The sequence below is a fragment of the Epinephelus moara genome, chromosome 12, assembly GCF_006386435.1.
Source record: "Epinephelus moara isolate mb chromosome 12, YSFRI_EMoa_1.0, whole genome shotgun sequence".
In the NCBI taxonomy this organism is placed as follows: domain Eukaryota; kingdom Metazoa; phylum Chordata; class Actinopteri; order Perciformes; family Serranidae; genus Epinephelus; species Epinephelus moara.
In genome coordinates, this window is record NC_065517.1 from 21,013,933 (window position 1) to 21,027,574 (window position 13,642).

At 41.7% G+C, this 13,642-nt stretch overlaps 1 protein-coding gene across 1 annotated transcript in view; it reads left to right on the forward strand.

Annotated features, from left to right (window-relative positions):
• The first annotated feature begins 922 nt into the window (after positions 1-922).
• Positions 923-13,642, forward strand: part of si:dkey-174m14.3 (uncharacterized protein LOC563117 homolog) — a 57,753-nt gene continuing 45,033 nt past the window's right edge. Inside the window, exons 1-2 of the mRNA XM_050058319.1 lie at positions 923-1,042; positions 6,683-6,821. The gene's annotated coding sequence lies outside the window, so the exon portion shown is untranslated. The remainder of the gene's footprint in view (positions 1,043-6,682; positions 6,822-13,642) is intronic.

The window sequence follows — 13,642 nt, forward strand, 5'->3', positions numbered from 1 at the left end:
ACCACTGGTCTTTGCACATCTCAGCAGTAGATGGAGCTGTTTAGCTGTAACTGTCCACCTGGATGCTTTAAACACCGCTTGTTTGTCCTGCAGGCTCCTGTTTGACAATGACTCACTTCCTCGTGACAGTGAACCAGCTGAGGTCAAACTTCAGCAGCTTATCTCCAGGCAGATCTGTCCTGTCATTACACCTCAGTGTTCCTCAGTGTGTGTGTCCAGCTGATGGAGGCTGACTCTCATCTTACATGTATGTGATGGAAGAGGCCACAAGAGGGAGCTCCTGGTTAAATGGAGCGGGGTTTTAGTTTACAGAGAGGAGGAACAAGCACTTTGTGTGTGTACATTATCTAAATATAGTCTCTACAAGAATGAAACAAAGGAAGCAAACATCACCAAAGAAGATCATTTTAGACTTAAAAGTTAAATCAAAATCAAATGTAAAACAATCTAACGAGAGAAAATACCTGAAATACATATAGGTACATTAACACATATAATGTACAAACTGTAGGCTACAGATCTTTGAGATATATTTGCTCCCTTTTAATAACCGAGCTCCCACTCGGCTCATTTTTCCAGGCCTGCCAAAATACCAGTGCAAAGCACAGCAAGAATAAAATGCAAATCACTTTGCCTTCACTGAACTAACATTAGGCCTAACTGGAAGTTAATGAGCTATCCTGCAGTTCCAGATGTATTAATAATATCTGAGGTTTATCCTTCTCGGACTAAAATAGCTTTAAATTATATAAGGTTACAGCAATATTTCATTACATGTAAGTCTGCACTGAACATTTTACTTCAGCACTCTGACACTGTTGGATTCACACAGTGTTTAAAAAGGGACCATGCAGTAGACATTCCTTTTTAACCCCGGCCGCATACATTACCCACAATGCAACTCGACCGTTGACAGTTGGCTCCATGGTTGGCTCTACGATTCAGGTGTGTTATGCTAGTAGCAGCTAATGTAGCGGTTAGCTTCTACCCCATATAACCTAACGGTCTATGGCAGAGATGAGGAGCGGGCTACAGAGGTCAGGTAAGCTCATTTATCTTGACACGTCCATGTTTGTTTCATTTTCAAACTTGTCGTCTTCAGTCCCAGCCGCCGCAGACTCAAGTGACATCATTGGAGGCAACTTATCACGTCTCGAGCTGGTTACTCTGTAGCAAGGAAAGGCTAGTTTTATTTCACACAATTAGCTACATTTCTTCTCCATAAGTTCCCTTTTATGTAAATATGGAAAGTTTTATTGGCAAAATGTACTTAAAACACTAAAAGTAAAAGCACTCAGTGCAGAAAATGACAATGTTAACACCATATAATTGCATTATTATTATTATTATTACAGTGTGTAACGTTTAGCATTTAGTGTTGTATGCTAGCTAGCTGAGGGGAAGCTAATTTTAACATTGTTTGTAGGGTTGCAGCGATATACCGGTTTTAGGGTATACCATGATATAAAAGTTGACAGTTATTATACCATGTACATTTGCTTATCTATAATATTGGAAAAAATAAAGCAACTAGATGGAGAATCTCCTATTTATTTTAGTTATTTTCAAATGGGAGACTTTCCATTGACAAAATGGCTTACAGTTTCAGTTATAGTAATAAAATATTTGTTCAACCAGAAATAACCCCTCTGTTTTCATTCCTTAAAAGGTCATCCTGACTGATAATAATATAAATTTGGTAATACCTTGATACCCTGAAACCGAGATTTTTTCTGAGACAGTTATCATACCGTGAAAATCTCATACTGTTGCAACCCTAACTGTTTTACCTATCTACATTACTGCAACATTTAGTAGATTTTACACTAAACACGTGTGATGCCCTTTTAAAATACTCTAATATTTAAAGTAGAAACAGACAATACTTTCCAACTTGTCATTACCCAAGGAAACTAAAAAAAAACAAACCTAAAACTTCTATAGCTTTATGGTGTTTTTAAGCGGTATTATTGCTGACGCTGATGTCACCCAGCTCACTTTATGTTTTCCTCTGAGCCGAGCAGCTACCACAGTTTCCACAGTTACTTCAGTAACGGGATAGTAACTGCAGAGAACTTACATTGATGTGCTTTGGTAACTCGTGATAACAGGGAAAGAAAAGCACATCCTCTTCCTGTTTTAGATGTGCCATGGTTGACACATGGTTACTTTGTGCTGTAAATCAATCCTTCATCAGATCATACCTGATGTCATTGTGATAGCACGATTTAGAGGGAAACAGTCTAAACGCGGATGGTGTCATTATTCTATAGCAATTACAGTGTACGACCGACATTAATTTCATAATGATAAGTTCAAGTAGAAATGCACGATATGATTTTTTTTACAGGTGATGCCAATAACTGATAATTACAGATAATTTCACATTTGTCATATTTTAAAAAGAAGTTCATAACCTGTAGGTAGCATAAATGGATGACCTCTGACCTAACCAAATCTGACACCACTATTGTTAACACAACAAAAACAAAAAACAGTTCTGACTCTTTAAATGTGTTTTGCCAAAGATTTCAAATTAGATGCTTTGACATAATCTGTCAAATCAGACATGTCATTGTATTATACACAGGTAATTGAAGTAAGATCATCCCTCAATACAAACATAAAGGCTTTGTGATTCTCATACATTGATTTTATATGTGAAGACCTGTCATAATATCAACACTGGCCTGCCAAATTTTGATTTTCTTTTTTTTTTTAGCATTCAAAATGAGTAAACTCTGCTGTTATTGTAGAGCTGCACACAGTGTATTGATTCCCTCAGCTGTTCCTTGATCTGCTCTCTCTGCCTCTCTGTCTATCATGAGACAATAGCACACCCCGCAGTCCGCAGCACACACTGACGGGGCTAACTGTTATAAACAGGTTTCACGAGTGAGTCGAGCCGTTTTGGTGTCGTTGTGATTTGTTGGGATTGTTAAACAGCTCTGTGTTGAATGTTAGCTGCTGCTGCTGCTGCTGCTGTGTTTTCTTGAGCTAACTGGGCAAACGTTAAACTGACCGTTCCTCTGGAAGGCAGCGTCTCCAGGCATTGTCCATCTGCGCTGCATTTAACCAGTGTAATAGCAGAAACAGAAAAGGATCAGACCCCCCGCAGAATCGAGCTGTCTTCCTCTAAAGTTGTGAAAAACATCCACACTGGCGACAACATGTTTGGCTCTCTAGCTATTGTGCAATGCTTGCTCTTCTTCTTCTTCTTCTTCTTCTTCTTCTTTTTCTCTGTGTTTACTGGTGTGGATGCTGTGCCAGTTAAGTCAATGACAGCAATTTTGCTTCGCATTATCGTCTCTATCAGCTATAATGTTATTGTTGGAATAATAAATAATACTATAAATTTCTCATTATCAGCCGGTAATCTGTCCACCAGATATAGTTCATCCCTAAATTAAAGCCTAACCCCCCCAAAAATCCACCTTAAATCATGTTAAAAAAAAAAAAAAAGTTGGAGTTGGTTTCCTAAACTTGATAGCTTGTGACCTCTTACAAAAAAAGCTGTGTCTACTTGGGGTCCCTTGATAGGTTTAAAGTATCTGTAGCTGTCGGAAATGTAGTGATATCAAAAGTGACATCACTATTTCCCTCTTAAATGTGACGGGTGTACTTTACTTGAGTATTTGAATTTTATACTTTTACTCCACTACATATCAGAAGGAAATATTACACTTTTTACTGCACTGCATTCATGCTGCATTTAGTAGATTTTCCTTTAAAAAACATATGGTGAGCTTTAAAATAGATTTCAGTGATGTTAAAAATTGAACAAGTGGTTCCCAAATTTATGGCTTGTGACCTCTCACAAAAATCAGTGTCTGTCTGGGGTCCTTTGATTTTTTTAAAGTAATTATATTTGAATGTAGTGGTGTCAAAAGTACAATATTTCCCTCTGAAATGTGGTGGATTAAAAGTTTAAAATGATAACTGGAAATACCTACTGAAGTGTAAGTACCTTAAATTTGTCAGTATTTGAATAAACGTCTTCCACTGCCTTCTTGGAATACAGTAGGGACAGATTTTTAGTGTTTGTCTTGCTTTCTTTATCTATGTTTGAACATAGCAACAGGCATTTTTACCGCTTTGGTCACTATGGTAATGGCAGTGAATATTGTCTCCTGCCTAGTGACTGCGAGGAGGAGAAGCTTGTGAGGCTTTAGCTCAATGCTCAGGGGGGGCAGGATTTATTTTATTTTTATTATATTTTTCCACAGTTGAGTTATTCATCTTGTCAGTGGAGCATCTTTGCAGCGAGGCACGGTTTTGTCAGGCAGCACAGTGTGTGTGTGTGCATCCCTGAGAGCCGGGACCAACCGGCTGTTGCCATGGATACTCAGTGCTGACACCACAAGAACTGTGTAGGCTTGTTGAAGATATAATTAATAACAAAGGATTAGAGGCAAAGGTAGCATGGGGCTCAGTATGAGAAACCTCATCACACAGTTACTATAATTGGCACCCTCTCTGTGCGTGTGTGCGCGCGCGTGTGAGAACGCCACAAGAAAAGTTACCGAAAAATAAGCGTGGAAACAGTACTCTCATACTCTGCCGCTGCATTTATCTTCTTGACAAGCAATTTGCTCTAAATATGTTTTCTTGGTTGCTGGCCAGAAACTTGTAGGTAGATGTTTTCTGAAAGTAATTTATTTGGGCCAATGTTACCTTGGTGTTTGCCTTGATGCCTGCATAACAAATATCTTTGGAACATTTATGAAACAAACATAATGAGATAATTGTTACTGATTTAATACACTGTAGCTCTACACATGGAAGTACAGAAGTGTTTTGTAATGTTTACATGGAGTACAGGCTTGATCCAGACTGATATATCTCAGCAAGTATTGGATGAACCGTCATTAAATTTTATACAGACATTTACGGTCCTCGGAGGATGAAGCCTCCTCTGACTTTTCCTCTAGCACCTCCATGACATTTTGGTTTTAGTGAAGTGTCTCAACAAATGAAAAACAACAATTACACATGATGTCCAGAGGATATGTTGTTAAAGACTGCACACCTTAGTTTAAAAAAGACAGCGTTTTGATCATGTCATGCTTTTTTATATATTTTGATTTGTATTTTTCATATGTTTTTGACCTGACGAAGATCCAAGTAGAATAGATAGCCTTATTGTCATTGTACAAGTGCAACAAAATAAGGTTTGCAGCTCTCATACACAATGTAGTGAAAGGACAGTCTGTAGAGAATGTAGACACAATCAGAGAAGCAACAATGAGGTTAGTGACCAGTGCAATCATATATGCAAACTGTCTACGTACAATTCAGAAAAAGTCTAAAAGGGAAACAAACTAAAACAGTCAAATAATGCAAGAACCATCAATGCTACAATAATAAATAATTAAGAGATAAATATATATACAGTAGCTCCAGTCAAATGAGCAGTAGTGAACAGGTCAAAAGAGGATTGAAACATTATCTTCATCAAACATATGCGGCATGGAATATGTGTGGAGGTGTTTTTTTTATCATCTGGCCAATATTTTGATTTGTTCAATACATTCGTGTATGACTAAATAGTGTACCTGAAAAACTAATGACTTTTCCATCAGCCTCAGCGATGCTGGTGTCTAGTGCATAGACTGTGGAGACGTAGCTACTATGACATCACTCACTGGTTTATGGAATCCCGTTGTGAAGCCTCAAGTTTGGCATTACGGCCATCACCATCTTGGTTTTATGGAGCCAGGAGTGATCATATTTGGGTAATAGGCTGGCACTTTGGAGGAGCGAGGGGTGGATCTGACTGAGAAGCCGAGGAGACTCTCAGCAGACAGCCTGTCACTCAAAGTGGCCCGCCTTTAATTGTGCGTAACCTTAAGCCTTAACAAAATGTAAATGAGCAAGTTATATAAAATTTCATCCCCTATACAGTTGTCATGAAGGGGGAAATTAGCTACAGAGACCAAAACTATTGTAGGCTGTAAACATTTTTATTGCTTACAGTGTTACACAGTTGCTGGTTTTTGTTTGATAGCTAGTGTCAGCAAAAAATGTTGTTGCACATTTCCAATCTGTCATTCGCTCAGTTAGCTTGTTTATTATATTATATGTATATATATTATATGAATGCTACTGTCACACTGAATGTCCCGCTGAGCTCCGTTTAAACCTTAAAACTTTTTATGAGAAAAAACGAATTGTTGAAGATTCGTATGAAACGGCAGAATTTGATTCGACTGACAAAATGATTTCAGACATTGGTGTCTGTGGGGACGGACTCGCTTTTGGAGCCAGCCTCAAGTGGCCACTAGAGGAACTGCAGTTTCTGGCACTTCTGCGTTGGCTTCATTTTTCAACTCTGGTGGTTGGCGCTTGGTTTAGTGTTACTCAGGGGAACATTAGCATGCAAACAAACGAGCTTAGATGGTGAACATTGTAAACGCACCATCAGCATGGTCAGTGTGAGCACATTAGCATGCTGAGCGTTAGCCCTGTAGGACTGTTGTGTTCGACCGCATTACTTTTAGCTACGTGTACCTAATAAACTGGTGACTGAGTGCACGTTACCAATCAGAATTTAAAGGACCACTATGTAGGGTATAGGGGGATCTATTTCTATTTATTATTATTTATAAGTATGTTTCCATTTGTGTATTATCACCTGAAACAGTTTTCGTTAGCTTGTAATGAATCCTTCATATCTACACAGGGAGCAGATCCTCTTCCATGGAGCACGCCATGCTGCACAGCCGTGTGTCTACAATAGCCCAAACGGGACAAACCAACAGTGGCTTCAGAGGGGGCCCTACATGTTACCTGAAGGCCACCGTGGGCTCTTTACATGAGAGGTGAGTGGACAGGTATCACACTGTTAAATGCCACTAAATCCTACCCACTGATCCTTTAAAGTGATATTCCATGAGTTTTTGGTTATATTGTCTGTAGTTTTTGGACTACACTTCCCAGAAACCACAGAGAAGCTTCTACCACGATGTCTTCCTCTGTTGAGCTTCTTTTGTTGAAGTTGGGGGTTTCTGCTGGTGGCGCTCCTTTCTTCATCTGTTCCATCATGACGTTGTGATAACAAGTCGGTGAATCTGCTGCACGATGCAACAGTCACCATTTGCTGTGCGACTGAGTTGGTGGAGCACACACACGGTGATATGACAGGCTCTGTTGACAGAAAACTGTGGTATGATAATGACATGTATTGAGGTCAGATGGTCCCCCTCCCCAGCACGTACTTATAGAAATATCATGCAAGGTACAGCCACTCTGAACCCGCAAGACGTAAAGCTACAGATTACAGTGCTGGAAATCCACAGTAGACTTTCTCTGAAGTCCTTCATCCAGCACAGAGCTGGATGAAAGCTGCTGGTTGATGTTTTGTAAAGATTAAACTGGTTTTGTCTGTGCTAACAGGCTTCCTGTTTGAAACAGATGCTCATCGCCCTTGTGGTATGCATTATGTGCTTCTGTAATTGCTGTCTGACTGATGTTATTGCAGACCTTACTGTGTGTTCTGCAGGGATCCCAGGAAACCTATCTCTACACCTCCAGAATGAGCTGGCCCTTATTCAATTTAGCCCATTCTCATTTGATTGCACAGTGTGGCTCTCTGAAAGCGACCCCACAGGTCCGGAGGCATTGACAAGTGTCTCTGCATGAGATGGATTACTGATGCTGCATCTGATGACACGCTGCTTCCTCATCTTGGCTTTTCACAAGTGCACCTGTTAGCCATTATTGACAAGCTCTGCAAAGGTACAAGACACAGTCAGTAAGCGAACATCCAATATGCAGACCTAAAAATGGGAACAGGTTAAGTGATTCTCTGAAAATGCTTCCAACAATCTGAAATCAATCGCTGCTTTCCCGCGTCGCTCTACTGATAGCACGTTGCTTTAAGTTTTAGGTTGAGCCTTCTGTTCCTCTCAGACAAGCTATTAATTCACTGACACATTTTATCAGTCTGTTGGGTAAAAATATTAAATGGTGCAGTGTGGAAATAGAAAATCACTTTTTCTTCTTAGATCTATCTGCCATGTGTGGAAGGGATCAGCCTGCTCTTTGTCACTGCCATCTTTGATATATGTTTTGTTTTCCTGCTGTTATTCAGCCATGAGTTAATGTGGCTTTTGCCATTTTGAGACGCATCAAACTGACCTCCTGTCCCGCCAGTGTTCAGCATGAGGTGATGTGTACAGATGAGAGAGATGAGAAGGGCAGCCCGGGCAGAGATGAAACACACTGCCATAGTAACAGCTGAGTGGCACAAAGCCATACTTCCTCGTGGCCGGAGCTGATCAGCTGTGGCATTTAGTCTGCTCTGCAGGCTTAGTAAGGGACGCAGAAAACTGTGGCCCCTGCAGAGGCTCAGCCCAGCCAGGCAGCGACACAACTATCCAGCAAGGAAAAGCGCAGTGCAACCACTGAGCAAGCAAGCATCACCAATTATCTCCACCTCTGCGCTTGTAGCAGGAATCCATTTCAGCACCATTACCTCTGGGCAGCCATGGGCTGACAGTCTCTCCCGTCAGGGCGATAGTTCTAAATTGGCTCCCACCCCTCTCCTCCTCCTGAGATTGAAAAGAGATTATTAAAGACATTCATCATAGAAGAGGCCTGAGCCTGTCTGGAAAGTCTGAAAATGGTGAGAAATGGCAGCACAATGGAGACGGCCTGAAGAAAGAGGGGAAACGGGATGGAGCGGAGAGAAAATGATATAGATATACTGTATGTCTGGGTGCTGAAGGCTTGGTGCTCCTCCTTGGTTCCAGACAGGGTGGTCCCTTGGGTGTCCTGCAAGCCGGCTGGGCTGTAGAAGCAGGCAGGGTGTGGGGCCCCAGTCTGGAGGAACGCATGCGCACAACAGGCCACCCAGCCATGGCTCAAACCCTACATATCAGATGCAGCGCTAATGATACCCCTGGGGACCGAAACAGTCTGGCTCCTGCATGACAAGATGCACCGTACAGTATATTATCCCTGTCTGATCCAAGTGGAAGACTTGGGGGAAAGACTGTATAAGTAAGACAAGTTGAAGGTGTCCTCTGTGGTCTTATGCTCAGACATCAAATTAGATCATAATGGCTCGGAATATTAAAGATTAGTCGGGTTAAGAAATCTTTACTGCTGTTTTTTGCAGAGGAATAGACTGTACATTGTTACACACAGCATGAGCTGAAATGCTGGATGCTGCGTTTGTTTGTGTCTCCTGTTGCATATTCTAGAGGACTAATGAGCCTTCAGATTTCATACGGACATTTATTTTTAACTCACGCTTTAGAATAGGAGCTTACATTAAGGAGGCCCCACCCAGCCTGGTTTGGTATGTGGCATTTAATTTCTGTCAAACTGCTGCCACTCACTTGCCAATCCTGATCTCTGTCAGTCCTCCCATGCACAGACTAAGTGAGGTGTTATCAATGCAGTTATGTAACCACCTGAATATTGATGAACATCAGAGCTAGAGTATGCCCATATGAATACATGCCTCGGTATGTGAGAGCTGCCTCCATGATACAGATTGCATGCATATCAGGAGATGATTGAATTAAGAATGAGGAGAAGAAACCGAAGCATCCCAAACTGTGAAACTGTGACAGCAGCCGCAGTCGATTAAGTTAGCAAACTATACATTTTGTAGTTCCTGGTAATAAGTGTGTGCATGACTGTGTGCTGTTCTTATGCACAGTTCGTATGTATACCTATGAAAGTCAATGCACCAGAATTTTTATATAACCCACATAACTGGGAAAGGCTGCCATCCCGTGACCAATGTGCTGTCGGGAGTAAAGAAGGAAGTAGTATAAGGAGTGAAAGTCTGCATAAGGAGGCAGGTTGGGTAGTGCATCAGATAAACACACAACTTTCCCTCAGGAGACCATTGTTTGTGTCTCGTGTGAAACCAAGTTAACTTTGGGTTATTTTAAGATACGTCATCGCCATGTGTCTTTTTCCTAAACCAAGCCTACCTAACTTTAATTGCCTAAACCTAACCTATGCAACTTTTAATTAAGTATGTTACCTGTCTGTGTTTTTTTAAATCCTACTTTATGTAAGGCGTCTTTGAGGATGCTGAAAAGTGCTAAATAAGTTTGATGTGTTATTATTTTTTTTTGTAATATTATGATTCCTTGCCTAAACCTAACTTTAGTAACTTTACTTTTAGTATCTAAGTTTAAGTACATAACATGACAATGGCATTGATGAGGTGCTTATTTGTTAGATACCATATGAACCGTTGTATGTGCATTTTCTGAAGATATCTTACAAACCGTTGTATTAGGATATATTGAGCACATGAGCACATTTAATGTATTTAATTTACAGAAATAGTTGCAGGAAACAGGCTTATTCACTTTCTCATTAAGAGTTAGATCAATGAGATCAATACCAAGTATGGAGCTGTTGCCAGGAAGCAATTATCTCAGGACTCTTGTTGAGTAATGGATTACAGTGATCTTATCAATGTGTTTCACTGACAGAAGTCATGCTCATAAAAAACTGTAAGATGTACTGTATGTGTGAAATAGAAAGAGATTTCAGATTGCGGAACTACTGATAAGAACATTTATTTGAAGTTATGCTATGCAGGATTTTTCTAAAAAATAATGTAAGAAGTAAAACCTCTCAGTCATCACTTATGAACCACTAGAAGTGTGTGGCGGTGTATTTATCTGCAGAGACTCTGGCCTCTGCCTGTATTTTGTTATTATGCCTCTGCACCAGTGACAGCTGCGGCTTGAGGAATTATGTTTTTGAGTTGTCTGTCCATTCTTGTGAATGTAATATCTGAGGAATGCATTGAGGTAATGTCTTCAAATTTGCCGCAAACATCCACTCAGGGATGAACTCATTAGATTTTGGTGGTTAAAGGTCAGTGTGACCTCACAAAAAAGCAACACAAATGTCTAACAGGATAAAATGACAAAGTGATGACATTTTATATCCAAAAGGTCAAAGGTCAGCTACACTGGGACATCATAATATTTTGTAAAAACACTTTTCTGGCCGTTATTCAATGTCATAACTCAGGGACAGAAGGGGAGACATTTGGTCAGATACTGAATTAATGACCACCTTGAAACTGTGTTGATTATTTAGATTGTCTGTGCTGCCGGGAGGAAGATGTGTGTGAAGAATCAATGTTTCAGAATTTGCATCCTCTTTGTCGCAACATTTGAAGCATTGTCTACTGTCATGGCTCCATATGAGCCAGGACAGACATAGATGTAAACTCTAACTGCAGCTTGTTTGTGGAAGCATATAACCATGAAGTGTAACTCTCGTTTTCTTCTTATTTTGCTGAGTTTGTGATGTTCCTGGACACAGCTTGCAGGTGAGACCAGGACTTTCTAAAAAGGTAGCGACCAGGTGCCAGACAATAAGTGGCACGCCACGAAGAGGAAGCTTCAAATGTGTGGACACTGCTGAAAGAAACACAAATATAGCGAGGCAAATCAGCAGGTAGACAAAGCAGGGGTTGGCTTTCAATTTCACTTTTGCTGGCGATACTGTTAACAAAAGAGTAGCCTACAGTTCTTGCATAGTTTATCTGTAATACCTAATTTCCATAAAGGATTAGTTTGACATTTTGAGTAAAAAAGATAATTTAATATTTCCATTACGAATGCAGCAACAGCCAGGAAACAGTTTTGCATAAAACTTGAGGCATGGGGAGAGAGCAGGCCATTATTCCACAATAAAAGGCCCGTTTCAAACATATAGTATGTCTTAGAGTTCTTTCATGAGCACCGCTGTTTTGTTAATGAGAGATATTGACAAGATCACCGTAATCCATTACTCGACAAGCCCGTCCATTAGTCTGTGTGTCTGTGTGTCATGCGCTCTGTCAGATCAATGTTTTTCTACGACCACTGACCTGGAAAAAGCTGAAAAAGCTTCGCCCGCTCTGCTATCAATAGACGGGCTAATTAAGAACAGCACCCTCGGAGTAAGCTCTGCTCAACTAGCAGAGACACTTGCTACAATTGTGTTAAAATTCCCTCTCATTAAACAAGAACCTGGAGCTTCTGCAGATTAACGGCAGAGAAGCTGTGATTTTCACTGTCTTTGACTTTGGCCTCTGAATGAAGACAGGGGGGATATTATGCTGTTTGTGGGCAAATATTAAAAAATCTGTGTTAGTTTTGTTACGCTGACCTAACAGGACGTCTTTGCAATTCTCTGCATTAAATTTTAAGTCAAGGATGTCCTTGCCTGACATAGCAGGGGGTTATTCTGGCACTAAAGGAGGCCATCTGTTCAGCCTAGAGTGAAATGTATTGGATCTCTTCTAGGTCAGGCTTGCACAATAATGAGACAGGATTGGGGTAGAACTCTTTAAATTTGGGGCTGTCCACCGGACCATGGATCATCCGCCAGCTGCAACAATTAGAGAAGGAACACATCCATGCAGACAGGACTCAAGCTGATGGACGGGACGAGCAGCATGGCCTGTGTCCTCTCCCAGAGAGGCAGAGCAAAGCAGGAACAGCCGTCGCCAACATCCTGGGCCTCCCCTGAAGCTTTTAAAGATCAGGTCTGGCTGGAGGAGTTGTTGGGCCCCTCTTACAACCAGTCCTCCCTTAGCCAGCCATCCTGCCCCAGTGCTCCCAACAGCAGCCCAGGAGGCAGCAGTGATGGTACGGGCAGCCTGTACAGCTGGAGCTCAGGGGTGACCTGCCTCCTGCACAGCTCTATCAAGAAGCAAAGCCAGGAAGCGTTTCAAAATCGAATGAGAAAAGAGAGAAGCTGGGGGAAGCTTGCGAGATGTCCCTCCAGTGGATCTCATCCACAAGTGGAGCAGGGTGGAGGCAACCACAACAACCAACACCACGCATGGCCAGAGAGGGAAGGGCTGTGTCAGGGGAGGGGCTCGGCACAGAGCGCTGAAAGTGTAAAACTACAGTGTCTGCTGGAGGAGAAGATTGTAGCCAAAGTGAAGTTTTCACAGTTCCTGGATGAAGTGACATCCAACGTGCTCGACTCAAACAGCCTGCAGGCATTTGGGAAACCAGTCCTCCCCTCCAGCTTCACCACCACAACTCCACCCGAGTCCGAAGACGAGATTAAAGAGGCAACACAGTGGAGCCCCAGGCTGCCCTGCTCAATGGCCCAACAGCAATGCTCTTTATATGAGCAGGAGAAGACCCAAGAAGAGCAGGCTCCCTTTGACCCGGCACAGAAAACCTATCTGGAGACGGACATTGACGCTGTGAGGAGGGGCAACGAGCCACAGGACCTGGAGATAAAAGCAGAGACGCCGCCACTGCTGGAGATAGACGAGAAAAATGTGATTCCGCCTCCTCCACAGTTCTGTGAAGGGTTTGAAATGAAGAGTCCCTTCCTGGAGTTTCACGGTGACTTCCCCAGATACCCCCACAGATCTGCCTCTCTGCCCAGGGGCATCAACATGGTGAGTGATGAAAGTCATCCCAGTCTTTAATCAAAGCCAGGCCTCGGAACATATGTTATGATTGGAGCGGAAATTGTTTCTCGCAGAGTTTGAAGTGATGCCTGAATAAATCAAGTCTTTGGATGATTTGAGTGAGCTGTTCTTGATTTTTCTAGGGCCTTTCTGTGCTATTTTTCAGAGCTTAAAGAGGTGCAGGAAGAAAAAGGCAAGCCATAAAGTTACTAGTTCTTTGTCAAATGCAGTCTG